At 38.1% G+C, this 10,000-nt stretch overlaps 1 protein-coding gene across 9 annotated transcripts in view; it reads left to right on the top strand.

Annotated features, from left to right (window-relative positions):
• LOC123516108 (tensin-1-like) overlaps window positions 1-10,000 on the top strand; it is a 400,888-nt gene that overhangs the window by 133,317 nt on the left and 257,571 nt on the right. The window lies entirely within an intron of this gene.

Raw genomic sequence — 10,000 nt, forward strand, 5'->3', positions numbered from 1 at the left:
TTGCCCCACACAGCAACCTTCCTCCGTTACTATTGAGGGAGCGTCAGGGCGGTCCTCTAGGCGAGTGTTATTGTGTCATCAGGAGTGCCGCGTGTGGGGGGAGGAGCCTCGCTATAAAGGAATATGACATGATGTGGGAGAGGTTGTGGCTTGAGGCGGGCAAGTGTTGTGGTGCGGTAGTGTGTGATGTGTGCTGTGTTAGCCTGGGTGGTTCTCAAGTGAGTGATGACTGACGCGCTGTGATTGCATGCAGTGTACAATTCAGCAGACACAACAGCCGCAGCAGCACTTTAGAAATGAACAACACGATGCAAAGCCAGCAGTGACCACGGAAGATGACATGACTACAAGGAGTGTGCAGCTTCGCATGCCAGCGAACGGAAGCATGCATTAGCGTTTAGTATTACGCATCGCGTGAAGAAGGTTCAGTGTGGTGGTGCACCTGCTGAATGTATGAAGTGCCGCCCCACAGCAGGGATCACGGGGCGTCCTGCAGTGACTTTATTTTTGCCATATATATTGCATCACGGCATATTATTTATCATATAATTCTTGTTTGGATTTTGACAAAGGACTTTTATTCATATCCTTCAGTAAAGAGATGTGTGTGTGTGTGTGTGTGTGTGTGTGTGTGTGTGTGTGTGTGTGTGTGTTCGCGCTCTGGCTGCTCGGATGGGATGGAAATTATACAAGAGGCATGGGAGTTTGCAAGGGTGGAGAGGGAACGAGGGTGACGAGTATGATTGGCTGTGGAATGTATGGCCACGAGGAAGGATCACCCTTTAATATATGAATGTGTGTGTGTGTGTGTGTGTGTGTGTGTGTGTGTGTGTGTGTGTGTGTGTGTGTGTACATATGTCGACTAAAGCAGTCATATAGACACACACTCAGACTTGCAAACTAACGTGTTGTATTTAAGAATGGTGTGCTTTGTATTCGGGAGAAAGCTAAATGAATGATCTTTACTACACGTGACAATGCAAATCGAATAATTGTTCCTGCCCCGTGCGCTGAACTCACTCTGTATAATATACTTAAAGGAGGCATATTTATAGCATAGGGAGATTACATAGATTCCTAAACTGTGGTAGACATATGATCGACAAAAATACAGAAAAGCTTGCTACCTCAGGTGACGGGGAACTTGTTGAGGAGAAGACAATGATGAGTTGGAGCAGGGAGGGTGAGGCAGCATATAAAATGAAGCCAAACTCCGATATCGCAGAAACTTTACCGACAACATGAATAAGAAAAAATGTAACCATTGTGACCGAATTCTTTCTAATTAAAAGTGGAGAACTGAAGAGAGAGAGAGAGAGAGAGAGAGAGAGAGAGAGAGATGGCATGGGCTCGTCGATCTACCCTCTCACTAACCCCGGGGGCATGTAGGCGGAACCGGAAGGATGAGCAGCTGCTATGTACAGTAATTCTGGAGACGCAAGGCTAATTGACGTGCATGGGTGTGGGTGGCTGCTGGCAGACGTGAATGTTCCCGCTGCTTGTACACGTGCATCAGAAGACTCTTGTTGGACTACATCACTGGTGCTTGTGTTGACTAATGTCTATTTCCAGTGTTATCTTTTGCAATCATTACCTCATATTTAGTAAAGATGCAGTGAAAGCGTTTCTCTCTCTCTCTCTCTCTCTCTCTCTCTCTCTCTCTCTCTCTCTCTCTCTCTCTCTCTCTCTCTCTCTCTTTGGCAGGGAGAGAAAGAGACAGACTTAGTAGTTTGGAAGGTGACTACATAAGATCGAATGTGAGGGAGAGAGAGAGAGAGAGAGAGAGAGAGAGAGAGAGAGAGAGAGAGAGAAATTCTGTGTGCGGGTGAAATTAAGGAAGAGGAGAGGAGAGATGGCAAAAATGGCAAGCGCATAATTATCTCCCCCCTTCCCGCCCTCCCAACTTTTTCTTGTTCACCCCATATTCTCTCTCTCTCTCTCTCTCTCTCTCTCTCTCTCTCTCTCTCTCTCTCTCTCTCTCTCTCTCCCCTTCCTTCCTTCCTTCGTTTTCTTATCAGTAGAGGTACAGCTGTTGACCGCCGAGCCACAACAATAAGGATAAAGAAAACGATATTAGGAAACTTCAGCCTTATAAGAAACGTTCTTGTAAACATGCAGCATAAGGGTTCGTGTTCTCTTTTTCCTTTGTTTTCCTCATTTTCCTTCACGCACAAGAGAAGAAAGAGTAGGACGTGCCGATACAATGCATTTATTGATGGTTGGAAGTGAAATGCATGGCGGAGGGAGGGGACCATGATCATGAGTCTAATGAAAGGAGAAGTAAGAGGAGTGGAAGAAATATAAAGAAAGATATATTTATGTATCTTGTAGCTCTCGTAAGTGGCAACGCTGACATGTTATTGTTGGGAGTTGGGTAAGATAAGGAAAACTTGTTAAATGTAGTTTCATCAAATGTTTTCATGTCGACGATGGCGCTCTCTCTCTCTCTCTCTCTCTCTCTCTCTCTCTCTCTCTCTCTCTCTCTCTCTCTCTCTGCAGGTGCCTATCTTATCGCCTTTTTACGCCAATACCTCTAACCAATATTCCCTCCACAAGAAGAATAATTCCCGTGAGCCTCGGTGAGACCTTATTCGGGACATGAATAGTTCAATGCAATTTTGTTTTTATGCCCAGATAAAATTATGCATATTGGATTTAGTACAGAATCAGTTTATAAGTGTAGTCTTCGTCATCTTAATATATATATATATATATATATATATATATATATATATATATATATATATATATATATATATATATATATATATATATATATATATATATATATATATATATATATATATATATATATATATATATATATATATATATATATATATATATATATAATGTGTGTGTGTGTGTGTGTGTATGTAAGAGCAGAGGAACGAGAGGCAGTATTGGACACGGTTCCTCTCCCTCTCTTGTTGCATGACTTTTTAAAGAGCGTTCAGTGAATGCATTCCCACACCTACATAAATGAAAGGTTCATTTCTAATGCAACAACCGTTTTTGTGTCTTCGGATGTGGTCAGAGTTATGTTACGCCTACAATATGTGTCCACGAAACACAAATATGTGGCCTGAATTATGATTCAAGCGAATTTCATCTAATGCATAGATATTTGGCGGATAGCAGTTGGATATGGGGGACTTTAATGTGAGCTACTGGTGTGTAGGCGATTATGATTAATGAAAATAGGAATATCATTGGAGTATGATTTGCAGTTATTTAATTCAACCAGTTTGACAGCTGATTTCAATTTGATTATTTAGATTTTCAACTAGCTTCCTCCTTTCTTTCGTATACCTCGTGAAATAAGAATGTGTTATGTTTTACATCTTAAGCAAAACACTACAGCATAGTCGATTACTCTTTGGTTTAAATTTAATCTTAGGTTAATTCATCAATTAACTCTCACTCTTGCTTATAAATGTTTGATTGATATCTAAGGATGCGACGAGACTCGCGAGGACTGGTAAACTACTTTGCAAGGACGTTTGTCATACATGGAAATCTTGTTACGGGGACATAAATGCATTGCTATGTATCTCTTCATCATATCAGCCTTTAATAATAGCGCTACTGCTGCAGTTGGAATGATATTAACCTCACCCAATATCTTGACACTCACAGGAGTGTTTGAGCTCTAAAAGACAGCTATTTTGTGAAAATATAATTAAATTTACTCGAGAAGAGAAAGTTACAATTATAGAAACATTTCATTTCAACTTTAATGTGCAAAATACAATAGCATGCACAATCTTTTCGTGCAGTTAACAGGAAAGCAATATTAATGGAAGTATATTTCAAGTGTTCAGAAGAATTTGATTTCCAACGAAATATATAGGAAAGGAAAAAAAAACTGGTTAAAATGTTCCCTGTAAAACTTTGAATATCTTGTGCAAAATGGGAACGCAGAGTAACTGTTCCACAAGGTTTTCCCAGAAAAGGAAACGTAACTCATGACTATTGCGTGTTAATAAAAAACTTGAAAGGTTCTTAAGAGACAGTCACTGAACCTCTCCAGTTGTTACACTTGGTTCACTTGAGCTTTGTAGGGAACTGTGAGGAAGAGTTGGTTCAGCAGGTCTAGTGGCAGTCTTTTGTGGTTGTGGTTATTGATATTGTTGTCACAGTCGGGCATTGTCAGCGAGGTACTCAACCACTCAGCTCGCCGTTTTATCTTTTTTTCTAGGTGATAACTTCACTCTGTCTACTTTTGTCTCTTATTATTCTTATTGTTGTTACTGTTGTTGGTGCTGGTGGTGTTGGTGGTGGTACCTTTGCTGCTGCTGATGACGCGGATGTTATTGTTGTTGTTAGCGGTGGTGTTGGTGGCGGCGTGCTTTTCCATGTCATCGTCCCCACCATCCCCTCGCATCCTTATTACATCCATTCTTTCATTTCCTGTGATCCATTCGATTGACGTGACCCCGTGACATTTAACATTGAAAACACACATGCAGGCATACACACACACACACACACACACACACACACACACACACACACACACACACACACACACACACACACACACACACACACACACACACACACACACACACACACACATACACACACACACTAGTCACCTGCTGGTCGTTACTGTCGCCCACGACCTCTGTACCAGGTAGTTACCGTCGCTTTTTCTGGCTCTTCCTTTCTCTCCTTCCGTCACCGTTTTCCTTTTTCGTATCCCCATAATTCCACTTCCTCCTCCCCCCTATTCATTCTCTTGTCGCTGCTCGCTACTGTGTGTGTGTGTGTGTGTGTGTGTGTGTGTGTGTGTGTGTGTGTGTGTGTGTGTGTGTGTGTGTGTGTGTGTGTGTGTGTGTGTGTGTTATTATTATTATTATTATTATTATTATTATTATTATTATTATTATTATTATTATTATTATTATTATTATTATTATTATCATTAACTTTTCAATAATTATTATGATTTTTTTATTATTTATATTATATTATTAATATCGTTTACTTTAAATATTGTCACAATTTTTGTTTATTATGATATATAACACCCATTACCACCAACACTGTATGTATGATACCTAAAGTAATTGTAATATCTCAAACTTATGTACTTACTTAGATCATGCTCTTCTTGTTTGTAATTTAATCCTTCCTTCTATTTGTTTACTTATTTATTTATTTATCTATTTTATTTTTTCTTTTGCTTTCGTATTATGTTTTGTAATTTCACAATCTCCTTTTATGGCCATAAAGCTATTGTTGGTAACGGGCTGTTTGTCACACCTTTTTAATTTTCTTATGTGAAATTTTGTATATAAGACAAACATAATAAACTGTTTAAAGTGTTTAAAGTGTTCAAAGTGTTTGTGTGTGTTTGCGTGTGTTTCATCTATCTGTCCTTTGTGTGTGCGCAAGCGCGTTTATAAACTATGGATTGTTAATACCAGCTTTGCTTTAAGGAATTTACTATTCTCTTTCTATAAGCAATTCGTACTTCTAACACAATTACGTTTTTTTCTCTAATAACAGATAAAAAACACTGAACTTTAGCAAATAAAAAAAAATACCATTATATACATGCTTTTGATAGTCTCCTTTCTATTATAGTTATTATATATTACTGTTATCATTATAGTTGTGATTAGTAGTAGTAGTAGTAGTAGTAGTAGTAGTAGTAGTAGTAGTAGTAGTAGTAGTAGTAGTATCATTATTATTATGCAGTCCGGCAATCAAAATGTATTAAATAACAAACTAAGATCACAAGTGACAATATCAATCGACAATTTCTGCAAAGCTGTTGACCATCGTGTAAAAAAGCTATTGTTGTCCACATGGAAGAGAAAATAGTTGGTTTGTTGTATGCACTTTCATACTTTTTTTCTTATTTTTCCAATACTCAAATGGAAGTCTTTGTGGTGATCCATCCTAATTTGCATCCCACTCTTGGTCTCATCTTACAGGATTTTTTTTTTTTCTTTCTCTTCAGTCAAACATTTGTCGACATTTAATTTTTAATGTCAGCTTTTTTATCTATTTAAATGATATATTGATATCCTCCTGGAGGTTCCAGTCTTTTCATCGCAGCAACAGCAGCAGAAGTTTTCGCAATGGCACAGCAGGAAAAATGACTCTTCCGCCTTTTCTATATATTTGTATGAATATGAATGTTTCATTTCAATTGAAAACATTTTTTTCCAAACTCTTTATATTATACAAGTAAAAGACAAGCCAAACTGCCATTGCGATTGCTAGATTCGTCAGATATCATAATATTTCACAGAGAAGTTGGTCTACTATTATATCTTATATTTATTGGATATTGTGTTAACACATATCGAGACATTAGAATAGCCAAAGTATTTTTAAACGTACATGTACCGTACGACATAAATGCTTTAACGATAGGAACAAGGTTATATATATATATATATATATATATATATATATATATATATATATATATATATATATATATATATATATATATACGTTGTTTTCTAATACCACTTCATAACTTAGAAATCAAAGTGCGATTGTCTTTTCCCAACCAAACTATTCTTTTGCATAAACGTTTCGGCGTCACGGACACCTATGTAACTATGTTCGCCAATGCACAGTGGCCATGTTGACGAGTCATTTTTATTCTTAAAGCATATCATGTTCAGCCTATAGTAAGACACAGCTTAGGGACACAGTGATGAAAGCACTGCAGCATCCACGAAATATTTCGGTGTCTTCCGCAAATTTTCTTCTTTCTCATAAAGAAAACAGAACAAGAACTTTCCTTGTGAAGCATTAGTCTCTGCTGAGGCGAGATGAAATGTGTGATGGAAGTGGATGAAGTTCCTCGTCATTGTATTACCTAGAACTGCATGTTGTTGTATCTCAATTTGTCCGCAGTCAGAGTGCAGTAATGAAACTTTGAAAGGAAGGGGCTTACTAGAGTATCTTGTGCCGACTTCACCACATCCTTGATCTGTCATTTAATGTTTTGTTCAATGTAGACGGGGGGAGCTTCACAAACCGTCATAGTACTTTCTCTTGCCTCATTTAATTTCATTAGAACTCATGAGGCACTCCTTTTCCGCCACATGAATAATTTAAACTTACTCTTTGTTAGCTTGCTTACTGCTGTTTACGTACTGTTAGTTGTTTTTGTGGAGTGGTGTGTGTGTGTGTGTGTGTGTGTGTGTGTGTGTGTGTGTGTGTGTGTGTGTTACTATGTATGTTACCATCCCTTCGTACTCTATGTCTCGCTTTTGCCCTGCGCTACCCAACCCCATCCCTGTGTCACGCTTTCTTCTCTTCGCCCGTATCTTTGTGTACCACCAGAGTGATGTAGACGAAACACATTCAACAAGGCATGATAAGATCCACTTACACAAAATACCACATATCATTGCCAGGAAAGGCGGGGGATGGTCGGGTCGGTCTAAGACTCTTAAGTAGAAGACGGGAAGTTGTGCTGGGGGTGGAGAGCAAGTAATTTAAGACTCTCGTTCTTAGAGGAGAGACTGAAAGGAGCAGTAACAGCATGAGTGTTTTGAATAGTCTCGTGTCGTAACGTTAGCACTTATAGCAAAGCAGCTTCAGTAAAGGAGACTGGAGACTGTTAGGTTGAATGCAGTATAGAGAAACGTATGCTTGACAATCTAGATGTAGTGTTCAAAATTAGAGTTGATGAAATGTGACGTAAAAGACTTGAAACTCTTTTTTTTAGGCAAAATGTGATATACAGTTAGGCACATGCATGACAATAGAGACGTAGTGTTGAAAGTTCATGTCAATGTAATGTGACTTAAATGACTTGAAAGAAACTGTATGTGTCTTGTAAAGTGATAAAAACAACTGAGGAATAGACGACGAGAAGAGAAACACAAATAAGACAAAGCACATGCATGACTAAAGAGACACTGTGGAAAATTAAAGTTAGTGTTATAAATCCAGAAGGACAAACGAGGAAAGCGGAAGTGGAAGAAGTGGACGAGCAAAAAATGAAGGCAAGGAAAGAAGGGACAGGATGTTCGTGTCGCTACCAACTCGTGTACGAAAAGGACAAAAACAACAAATAATATACCAGTATATATCATTCAGCATCCGTGACGTCATCTTGGCCAGCCGCTGACATCAAAGGCAATTTTGTTATTTACTTTCATCTTGAACGTAATTAATTCGAGCTGCGTGTGAAGCGTGTGAGCCTTTTTTTTTTCTTATTACTATTATTTACATACAGAGTGCTATGTGTGTGTGTGTGTGTGTGTGTGTGTGTGTGTGTGTGTGTGTGTGTGTGTGTGTGTGTGTGTGTGTGTGCGTGTGCGTACGCGCGTGAGTGTGATCTAGTTTCATATGTCTTACTTTGTGAAAGATTAATTTATTTTCACTAAACTCCACTTTTCCTATTTCTTTCTGTAAACATCTTTGTGAGTGGGTGTTTGCCAGTCTGTACGAGTGTGTGTATGTATGTGTGTGTGTGTGTGTGTGTGTGTGTGTGTGTGTGTGTGTGTGTGTGTGTGTGTGTGTGTGTGTGTGTGTGTGTGTTATTATATAAAGAAAAAGAAAAAAAATTGAATATATTGTATGTAAACATGCAGAGAGAGAGAGAGAGAGAGAGAGAGAGAGAGAGAGAGCACCCAATACAGTGACTGACACCTACCACCTACCCCCCCCTCCCAACACACACACTGTAATCACGTAAAATTCATATAACCTTGAGCTGCTGACAGTTGCTACCCTTCAACTTGCCGATGGCGTCCTCTTACCTCTGCTCTCCTTCTCCCTGTGTTGTAGAGCCCTCCCGAATCTCATCTTACTCTCAGCTACACCTTTGGTCACGGAAACCTGTTCTCCTTTTTTTTCGTAGCTTCCCTTTGTGAGTAGATGGGTTTCTTTTTTACCATTCCATTCCATTATCTGTTTCTTGATCCTTTTTTTTGTCTTTTTTTGTGTTTGTTTTGCTTTCCTCGTTTTGTTTTGTCTTTTTTTTGTTTTGTTCATTTTCTTGTCTACTTTCCTCAAGCCTTCCATGTATCCTTTCTTTATGTACTTGGTAGCCTTCATCTTGGTTTTATTTATTTATTTTTTTTATCAATATCTTTTAATTATGTTTTAAGTGTTCTTTAACGTTGCCTTTGTGAGTTCATTCCCAAGTCATGGTCATCTTATGTTTTTTTTTTTTCTCTATTTACCTCGTTTCGTATGCTCAGTGCGTGGCAGAGGAGTCTTCAATTCCATCTTTCGTATTAAATGTTTTCTTTCCTCTCGGTTTTCTATTTCATTTCCTCATCTCGGTCCTCTTTGTTATGTATCAAGTGTTTTCTTTTCTTTTTTATTTTTTATTTTTATTTTCAATCATAGTCGTGGTATTGCTACATATTTTTTTTTTTTCGTTCCATCGCTTATTGGTTTCACTCCTTCCATTTTTTCTTATCATTTTCATCTTTCGTCTTATGTGATGTGATTTCTTCTCTCTCACATCTCTATTGAATTCTTACTTAGAGTCTTAGTTACATGTATGTAATATTACACACTTATTTGCGTGTCCTTCCATTGCGTTTACATACATTATTTTTCATTCCTCTGTTTGTTTCACTCCGACATTTTTCCCCTCGACTTTCTCGCCTTCCTCTGGTTCAGTCTGGCACACATCCTCAAACCTCGGCTCGCCAGAATATGCTAAGTTGTGGTTAAATATTTATTCTTAGCTCATTCTTTCGTTGTACTAAATTCATAACCTTGGTTTACGTATTTTCCATGAAAGACGAGTACGCTCCTTTCTGCATCTTTTATTCTGTGTTTAATTCTCGAATTTATCAAATCTCTTTATATGTACTTTTTACATGTATAACGTAAATGTAAATACCTTCCTTTTTTTTTCAAATCGTCCTATTAACTTGTAGTAAATGACCACAGAACTCAGATCTACAACAGAAAAAAAGATAAATACTGACTTACGGTGCATCCAATCCTTCCTTGATTAAATTTCCATGTAAACTTTCTTTTTCAAGGAAAGAAA

This window comes from Portunus trituberculatus, chromosome 40 (assembly GCF_017591435.1).
Source record: "Portunus trituberculatus isolate SZX2019 chromosome 40, ASM1759143v1, whole genome shotgun sequence".
In the NCBI taxonomy this organism is placed as follows: Eukaryota; Metazoa; Arthropoda; class Malacostraca; order Decapoda; family Portunidae; genus Portunus; species Portunus trituberculatus.